Consider the following 9784-nt stretch of genomic DNA (forward strand, 5'->3'; position numbering starts at 1 on the left):
ACGCCTTGTTCTTTATGCCCTTGTGACCTGTCCTGAGCCTCCTCCTCTGATCCAGGGCCAGCACCCTGGGATCAGGGGCAGTCAGACCATGTTCAGAGTCCTCCCTGCACCCCACTCCAACATCCAAGCCTTGTTTTGGATGAAAATGGTGAAAAATAAACCCCTTGTGAGGCGCTGCAGCGCGTGCTCCGCTCGAGAGCAGTCTTATTCATTAAGGGAATGGTCTTGTATGCATTTGGGCCTGTTATCAGTAACACTCCAAAGGGAAATGGACTACTTAAACCTATTATATCACTGCTTTATTCACCGTGTGCTGCCATTTACCTCCTACATGACGCTGGGCTCTAATAGCACCAGTTCTGAGAAACCCTGCACATTAGCCACAAGCAGCTCATTAATCCACTGTTTCCATTCTTGCAAAAAAATGGGCTCCAACCACACAAGAGCTCGGATGCCGAGTGCTCAGCCAGAACCAAAACAGCTCTGTTGTGCCAGCAGTTCTGAGGTACCCCAAACAGAACAGCACTTCCAGCTGATGGGGCACAAAGGGGGATCCTGGGGCTGGGATGAACAAGGGCTGTGCAACCAGGGAATGGGACAGAGCTGCCAGCCAGCAGCTGCTGCAGGGAGATTTGGAAAATCCAATTCCTGGAGGCTCCAAGTCAGCTCTGTGTGATCTTCACCAGGATCAGGTCCCGGCTGTGGATGCAGCTCCATCTCAGGATATCAATTGTCCCAGACAGAAGGAAAAAAATGAAAGGCATGTCTTGAACTCCAGCACGGGGAGTCCATGAGCAGGCTGGGGACTGGCAGAATTAATTCCGAGCAGGTACAATGAGCTCTTCCTCGAGAGCCCTTGAGGAAAATGAAAGGCCCCATGTGGCAGCCCGAGGCACAGCCCCGGGAGTCCTTTGGCCGCTCGGCAAACACGCAGCGGTTGTGGCACAAAGCGGCTGCCACATCTGTTCCATCAGGGACAAGAGCCCTGTAAGGGCCCAGCCTTTCTCTCCCGAGCCTGCTCCTGCTCTGTGCTGAGCCAAGCTGCTCCATCTCCTGGCTGCTGCAGTCCCTGACCCAGCTCCTCTCCATCCCAGGGCAGAGCTCCTGCAGAGCTGCGTGGGTGTCTCCAAACAGGATTATTGCTGCTGCAATCTCCAAGGCTAACAGACAAACCCTTTACCTGGAAGATGGACAGGAGCTCACATGAAAACAACTGCTCATCCACGTGGGAGTGAGAGAACATCTGTGCTCACAAACCAGGAGCAAGGGGCAATACTTTTTCATGAATGAGACTTCAGGAATCTGAGCTTTGTTCTTTTGGTCACTTTTTCCTATCTTATTTATCCTTCCAGCTCTGTCCCCGTCATGGAGCTCTCCCAAAGTCATCAGGGTGCACAAATGTAGAATATCCTGAGTTGGAAGGGCCCCACATGGATCATCAAGTCCAATTCCTGAATGTGTTGCTTTATTTGAGCTGGCTTAGTGAAAAATGTAAGCAGAGAAATCAGGCTTAGAGGGAAATCAGGCTTATTTCTGTTTTTGCATGAGGACATGAGTGAAATGGGAGGCAAGGGGTACAGGGCTGCTGGTGGTGGCAAAATTCCTGCCTGGCTGGGCTCTTAGTCCTCTGCTCATGAGAACTGAGAGCCCCACCATTCACACTGCCCAGGGAGACTGAGGCAGACAAAATCCCTCTTGCCAAAAGGAAATGTGACTCCAGGATCCTGCGCCCTCCCTGTTCCGATGTGTCTGTGCAGAGCAGCTCTCAATGAGCAGGGAGCTGAGAGGCACTTACAGAGGCATTTAGTCTCACACAAAACATTCTCCTGGGGCATGAGGGGGATGGAGCAAGGCCGGGCAGACTCCTCTCATCGAGCTCAGCTCCACTGAAATCAATACATGATTAGGCAGCGACTCCAGCCCTTAATATTCCACCTCTGAACAGTACCATGTTTGTGTTGAACAAGGAAGATCTAGGCTAGACATGGGGAAAAACTCTTTGCAGATATGGATAATGTATCCTGCAGCATCACCCAGCTGCACAACTCCAATCTCTGAGCAGTGTGGGTGCCAGGCCCCAGGTCCAGCCTGGCTCTGCCCCCCTCTCCTCTCCAGCTGAAGCTGCCGTGCCAAGAGCCACGACAAACAGGCTGCAAAGCCCCGTCCCCACCTCCTGCATCTCCCTGCCCCACCTGAGGCCCCGTTTTCTCTCGTGATGCTTCTAATGAAACTAAGTGGCTGCGGGCAGAAAGTTTCCCTCCCTGCCTGGGGGCTGATTAGCGCGGAGCTGCCAGCGGCAGCATCCCGGCTGGATGGGAAGCCTCGGGGGAGGGATGAAGCGCTGCTCCGTGCCCTCTGCTCAGCGAGCACCATTAGAGCACTGACTGCCGAACCTGGCAACCCGGGAGAGCAGCACCTCGCTGCAGCAGGACCTCGCTGCTCTGGCTGCCGCGGCCGAGGTCTCTGGAAAACACGGGCTGGTGCATGGATGGGTGATATCCTCCAGTCCTGGACACAGAGCTGCAGCAGCAGAACCCAGAGAAAAGTGAAGTTCTTTTATCAGGCATGCTGCCACAGTCTTGGCTGGTGCTGCTCAAGGAGAGCTGGTCTCACCAGTTATTTTTGTGTGTGCTTAAAGCTGTCAGGAGACACTTCCCTGCATCCCTGCTGGATGGAGACTCTTTGTGTCCTGACGGGGGAAAAGGGGCAGCTGCAGGTGCTGCTCCATCTCTCCAACGCTGAACAGTGACAGAGATTGGGGTGGCTGATGCCACGTGCCCTCCCTGGCTCTTGGGGTGCACTCCTGCACCTCGGATTTCCTGGCTGTTCCTGGAAATGTGGCCCGAAACAGCAGGCCTGGGTTGCCCCGCGATCACCTTGGGGATGGGAGGGGAAGTAAACAAGATTCTGCTCAGCTCTGCAGAGACCAACTGCTCCAGTGTTGCCTGGCAGATGGGGCCCAAGAGGGAGACCATCTGTTTGCAAGTGAAACCCTAAACTTCTCCCTGTGAGATCCCAGGCTGGAGAGATCCAGCAGAGTTCAGCAGGCACAGGGGAGCAGCCGTGACCTGGAGGGCTCCCTCAGTCCCTGGTGGGCAATTCCAGAGCTGAGCCAGGGCTTGGACCTTGAGCCTGTGGGCTGTTGGGTTCCTGAGCGTTCCTATTCCCTACATTCATTTTTTTTTCTCTCTCTCTCCACATCTCCACCCTCTTTTGCTCTTGGCAGTGCTTCCCGTGTTCGTGCAGTGCTGTGGAGCAGTCTGTGCTCCCTGCTGCAGAGCTGAGCAGGGCCTGTGTGGTTCACAGCTCTGCCCTCTGCCCACCCCACTGTCCTTGTCCCCCAGACCCCACCTGGCAGTGCCAAGGCCACCTGCCCAGTCCCTGGCTGTTGTCACTTCACCTGGCTCCTGCAGCACATCCCGGAGATGCCACCAGGGTTTAAAAAGAGGCACACTGGGGAGGTTGGAGAAATGCTGTTAGACCTCAGGGCAGGGGCTGGCATCTCAGAGAGGAGGAGATGACATCCAGGGGAAGGTGGAGAAGGAAAGAGCAATTTGCTGACAGGCAGCATGTCTGGGGAGCTGGAACATATTGCACTAAAGCCATAATAACACCTTGAGCAGCAGGGTGGTCGTTTCCATCTGGCCTCGTGCTGCGCTCGGGCTCTCTCATTTCTTGCCCCCTGCAGCCAGGGAATCTGAGGCACTGGGATGGCACAGGTCACCCAGGCAGGCTGCAGCTGGAAAGAGGAGAGCTGCCACAGCCTCTTGGCTCTCCTCTTGCCCCAACTCCATCCTTCTTCGGGGAGCGGGAAGGCACTGGAGCTCTTCGCTTAATTAGAAGTAACAGCTGAAGCACTTGAGAAACAAAAGCTCCTTTCTTTCCCTGCCCCACTTTTACTTGGGAGCCAGGGGTTGGGAGCAAATTGCTTGGAAGCCAGAAAGAGCCCTGGATCTTGTCACCATGGCTGCACAGGCACAGCCTCCTGTTATCTCCAGAGGAGCAAAACCCTCCTCCCACCCTCCCCTGTCTCAGCTGGAGCTGATAAAAGGAGAAGAAATAAACAAAACAAATAATAGTAATAATAAGAATAGAAAAATACCCCAGCCCAAACCAGCAAATAAATATTCAGGGAATGAACCAATCTTCTGCAGAACATAATATTTTCTGCAGTGGATTTTGGGTTGCTGGAGAGCTGAAGGACTCCAATGAGCATTTCAGGTTATGGAGGCCATCTCAGGAATCCTGGGATTTACACGGTCACAACTCAGGAGCACCCCAGATGATGCCATAGCTGGAGAAGAACAATCTCTACCTATGTACACATAACTGTATCACTGGTTTATCTATATATATGGATCTAACATGATCAGATGTAACTTTTATGTCTTCCTGTTTGGAACCCACAATGATCACACCCCTGAGCTCCAGCAAGAGCTGGACTCCTGCCCCTTCTGCCTCTGGCCACCCCAGGGGCAGGGACAGAGAGCACTGTCCCATTCCCTGGGAGCACCCTCTGGGGGAAGAACCTTTCCTAATATTGCACCTGACCCTCCCCTGACACACAACACATTTTTGTGCTACCACATTAAACTGCTTTTGGTACCTGGGCACCTCCAGTCTGCACTGCAGTGAGCTCCAGAGGTAAATCATAATGCAAACCAAAGTGGGCTGTTGCTGTTTTCGTTGTGTTCTCACAACTAAACAGCTAAAAATACACCCAGTAGTAGAGCTGTAAAGCAGTGAAAACTAGCAACCATATATTTGTATTTGGAGAGAAATTAGGGCTATTATGGTTGCTCCAGACGGGCTTCCTGCAGGAACTGGGTGGATAATTTCACTGGGTGCCTCTTGCATCACAGCTCTGACCATCTGCTGAAGGGAACATACCTTTTAGCAACATGTCTTGTTTTGGCTCCGTGCCTCAGGGCCACCTCCCTACAACAGGCACTATTTCACTGCTTAATTACACTTACTGGTAAAAAAGGACAACTTATTTTTAGTGCCTGTCTTTCCAATATCAGCTGGTGGCCACCGACTGTTCTGCTGCCTGTGTGTGCCCATGGGAAGCAGGGTGTTTAAATCAGCCTGGGAATTATGTAGGCCATTGGAGCTGATGGCCCAGAGTAGCTCTAAGCTGTCTTGTATTTAAAAAAAAAAAAATTATTCATGTGTGAACAAACAAATGAAGGGGAATAGGAACAACTGATACTTCAGCTTAACCTAGTTTCCTCCTTTTGGCACTGGCTGGCACACTCAGTGCTTCAGCTCACCTACTTTTTTACTATCACTAGTAGAAATGATAACACTTGCAATTTTAGCATGCAAATTATGACTTAGTAATACAATGAACATTTTCCTTAAGTACTGCTTTTTGCCTACAGCCTTTTTTGCAAGTGCAACAGAACATCAAGCTGTCCTTCCAAAAAGACTGAATTTAGTGGCTGATTGTCTTTCCATTTTTCCACATCCACAATTTCCATCACTGATTTTTGCCCCAACTGTAGCACCTGTAAAAATCCAATCTGGGGCACAAAAGACTGTTCCTTTATTTCTGGGAGACTTGAAAGAGTGGACTCTTATTTTTAAACTTACCTGCACTTCCTTTGCATATGGATTTACTTGGATAAATTCATTTAGACCATAACAACAGCTTGCTGGAAAGATCAGGCTCTTGCTGATAGCTCTGACCACGCTGCTCTCGTGTCCTCCCGTGGCCAGATAAACATGAACATCTGCATTGCCACTGCAAAAACAGCAATAAGGATATTAATGAAAATGAGAGGAGAACTGGGATGAAGCTCCAGTGCTCACATCCTCCTGGAAAACTCTCCCCAGGACCTCTCTGAAGGCAGACACTCTGATGGCTTTGAGGATGAGTTAAGAGATCATTTTGAGGAGTTGCTGATATTTCCCCAAACACACCCATCCCTAAAGAAGCCAGGGTAGGATTTCACAGCACACCAGGCGTTCAGGCCAGGCAGGGACTTTTGGGGAACTTATGTGGGGAAAGAAACTGGACACACTGAGGATTGCAACTCAGGTCATGGAATCATGGAATACCCTGAGTTGGGTTGGAAGGGTCCCCCAAGGATCCTCAGGCCAACTCCAGGCCCTGCACAGGACACCTCAACAATCCTCCAGGCTGAGCCCTCTCAGCTCCCTCAGCTGCTCCTGGTGCTCCAGACCCTTTCCCAGCTCTGTTCCCTTCCCTGGACACTCCAGCCCCTCAATATCCTTCTTGGCCTGAGGGGTCCAAAGCTTGTCACCCCTCTGTGCCATAACCCATCATGGTTAAAGACCAGTTCCCCAGGGGCACATGGCTGTGGTGTGGCAGAGCTCCTGCCCAGCCAGTGTGTGACCTCTCTGTCCCCTGCTGACCGTGCTGCCCCTTTTATGCCTCAGCATCGTGTGCTGGGTGAGTGTCAGCCCCTGCAGCACCCCCCAGCACCCACAACTCCAGCATCTGTGCCACTTGCTTGGCCTCTTTTCCTTTATGCTGCTCCCCTCCACCGTCGTGTGACAGCTATTGTGTGGTCCCTGCCACACAAAAGCCAGCCTGACCTAATTTAAATCAGTGCTATTGAAGCCGTTCTTGTTTTATCTCCCAGCACAAGGGCTGTGCTCCCCATTTCAGAGCAGGAGGAATGAATGGCTAATTGGGGGGGTATTGTGCACGGCAGCGTTGTCTCCCGGCCCTGATTGTCAGCTCTCCTGCTCCACGGTGCTTCCAGCTCCCCTCTTGGAGCAGCCACGCAGCCTTTGGGAGTGGAGGGAGGAAAAGGGGAGATGGGACTGTGCAGCCAGGAAACAAAGCCGAGCATGGCCGCTGGGGAGAGCTGGGGGAGGGCTCCTCGCTCACAGGGGCAGATGCTGGTGATAATAGCAGAGAACATCCAGCCTTCACCTCCAAATGAGCCCCTGGGGTCTTTTTTCCCTGCCAGTCCTTTCTCCTCCTCCGTGGGGCACGGGGGGCTCCCACACCCAGCAGAGCCACACGGGTGGGACGTGCTGGGAGCGAGGAAGTGGCAGAGGTCAGGGCCTGGAAGGGAGAGCGCTGCAGGATCTTTGTCCTGCGGGCAAAGTTTGAGCCGTCCCTGACAATGGATCTTTGTCAGAAAAGGCAGAACATCCCTGGGAGCCATTCCAGCGAGCAGGAAGCAGCGGGAAGAGGGGGCTTTGTCTGGGCCCCCAAAGCCAGTGCTGCCCTCGAGGAGCATGCAGAGCCCAGGAGGAGCATGCAGAGCCCTCGAGGAGCATGCAGAGCCCTCGAGGAGCATGCAGAGCCCACGAGCAGCATGCAGAGCCCTCGAGGAGCATGCAGAGCCCACGAGCAGCATGCAGAGCCCACGAGGAGCATGCAGAGCCCACAAGGAGCATGCAGAGCCCACGAGCAGCATGCAGAGCCCACGAGCAGCATGCAGAGCCCACGAGGAGCATGCAGAGCCCACGAGCGGCATGCAGAGCCCACGGGGAGCATGCAGAGCCCAGGAGGAGCATGCAGAGCCCACGAGGAGCATGCAGAGCCCACGAGGAGCATGCAGAGCCCTCGAGGAGCATGCAGAGCCCACGAGCAGCATGCAGAGCCCACGAGCAGCATGCAGAGCCCTCGAGGAGCATGCAGAGCCCTCGAGGAGCATGCAGAGCCCATGAGCGGCATGCAGAGCCCACAAGGAGCATGCAGAGCCCACGAGGAGCATGCAGAGCCCAGGAGGGGCATGCAGAGCCCACAAGGAGCATGCAGAGCCCACGAGCAGCATGCAGAGCCCACGAGGAGCATGCAGAGCCCACGAGCAGCATGCAGAGCCCTCGAGGAGCATGCAGAGCCCTCGAGGAGCATGCAGAGCCCACAAGCAGCATGCAGAGCCCACGAGCAGCATGCAGAGCCCTCGAGCAGCATGCAGAGCCCACGAGGAGCATGCAGAGCCCACAAGCAGCATGCAGAGCCCTCGAGGAGCATGCAGAGCCCACAAGGAGCATGCAGAGCCCACGAGGAGCATGCAGAGCCCACGAGCAGCATGCAGAGCCCACGAGCAGCATGCAGAGCCCATGAGGAGCATGCAGAGCCCACGAGCAGCATGCAGAGCCCACGAGGGGCATGCAGAGCCCATGAGTAGCATGCAGAGCCCAGGAGGAGCATGCAGAGCCCTCGAGGAGCATGCAGCGCCCACGAGGAGCATGCAGAGCCCAGGAGGAGCATGCAGAGCCCTCGAGGAGCATGCAGAGCCCACGAGGAGCATGCAGAGCCCACGAAGAGCATGCAGAGCCCATGAGCAGCATGCAGAGCCCACGAGGGGCATGCAGAGCCCATGGCTCCGTGTGTGCACAGAACCAGGCACTGCTGTGGGATCCAGGCAGGTTTGGGAGCTCACACCCACAGCACGAGGCCTTTCAGAACTGCCTTTGCCTCCACAGGTACCTGCCGAGAGCTGCTGTCTGTTCTGCAGCTCCTCTCACCCCATGGCCAGGCTCAGAGAGGCCTGCAGGAGAAAACAAAAGCCAAAGTGAGTTTCCCGTGGATGCTCTTGGGTTGCTGACAGATTCCCTTCCCCTGCTCGAGGGAGGGCACCTTGCCCCAGGTATCGATCAGCTCTGCCCGGCTGATGCTCGGTGCAAAGGTTGTGACCAGCCCTCTCTGCAGCTCTGCCAGCTGCAGGCTGGAAGGATTTCATTCCAGGATGTTTGACAACAGCACCAAGCAAACAAGTCCCGAGACACCAGGTTTGTCACAGACCTGGATGTAACATTATAATCCTTATTGTAAATCAGATCAGAATAAAGCACTGGCAAGCACTGAAGTTAAAGGACGTGTGACAACCTCTTTTCCAGCCCTTCTGGCCCCAGATCAAAAGATCAGCTACAAAATTGTAAAATGAGATTGTAAAATTAAAAGTAGATTTTAGTAAGAGCAAGTGTTATTAAAAATGAGGTTCTTTTCGCTTTCATCTGGGTTTATGATTCATTTCTCCCTTCTAAGCTTTTCTCTGCAGCCAGCAGAGCATAAAATACACTTCAACAAAGAAAACAAAACATGAAAACATAAGTCTCATGTTACCACCTGATTCCAAGGGCCGAGGTTTTGCCAAAAAGGGAACGATTGCCATTAAGCAAGTTGTTAACATTGCAGTAGGGTAAGAGGAACAAACTTAGAACTGTCGGGGACTGTCAGGTGTTGAGGCCTGGGAATTCCCAGGAATTCCTCTGGAATTCCCAGAGCATCTGTGCCTGCCCCTGATCCCTGGAGTGTCCAAGGCCAGGCTGGATGGGATTTGGAGCATCCTGGGACAGTGGAAGGTGTCCCAGGGGTGGAATGAGATGAGATTTAAACTTCTTTCAATTCAAACCAGTTGTGAGTCTGTGATTGCCAACAGGTCAGTCCTTGGCGATTGTTCCTCTTCCAGCCCCTGTCCCCTGGGCCGAGCTCTCCAGGGAGCTCCACTCCCTGTCGCCACTATTCTACCGACATCTGGTGGCAGCTGCCTTAGGGAGAAGAGACATTTATTTCTTCAGCAGCGCCCTGCGCCCCCTCAGCGCCAACCTCCCTGTGGGGCTCTCTGAGGGGACCCCCGAAGCAGTGCCCGGGACGCGCACCTCAGCCGCCTCGTGAGGCCAGCGGGTCTCTGCGAACTCCAATTAATCACTGGTGATAATCGCTGGGAGCCCCACGTGGCATTTCTTGTGGTTTGCAGGAGGTTTATCCTGAGGTTACCGTGAGGGAAACTCGCTCCCCTCAGCCGCCATGACGGGAACATGGGCCGGCACCCGACAACTCCCCTCATGGCGG

This window comes from Catharus ustulatus, chromosome 29, assembly GCF_009819885.2.
Source record: "Catharus ustulatus isolate bCatUst1 chromosome 29, bCatUst1.pri.v2, whole genome shotgun sequence".
Taxonomy (NCBI): Eukaryota; Metazoa; Chordata; class Aves; order Passeriformes; family Turdidae; genus Catharus; species Catharus ustulatus.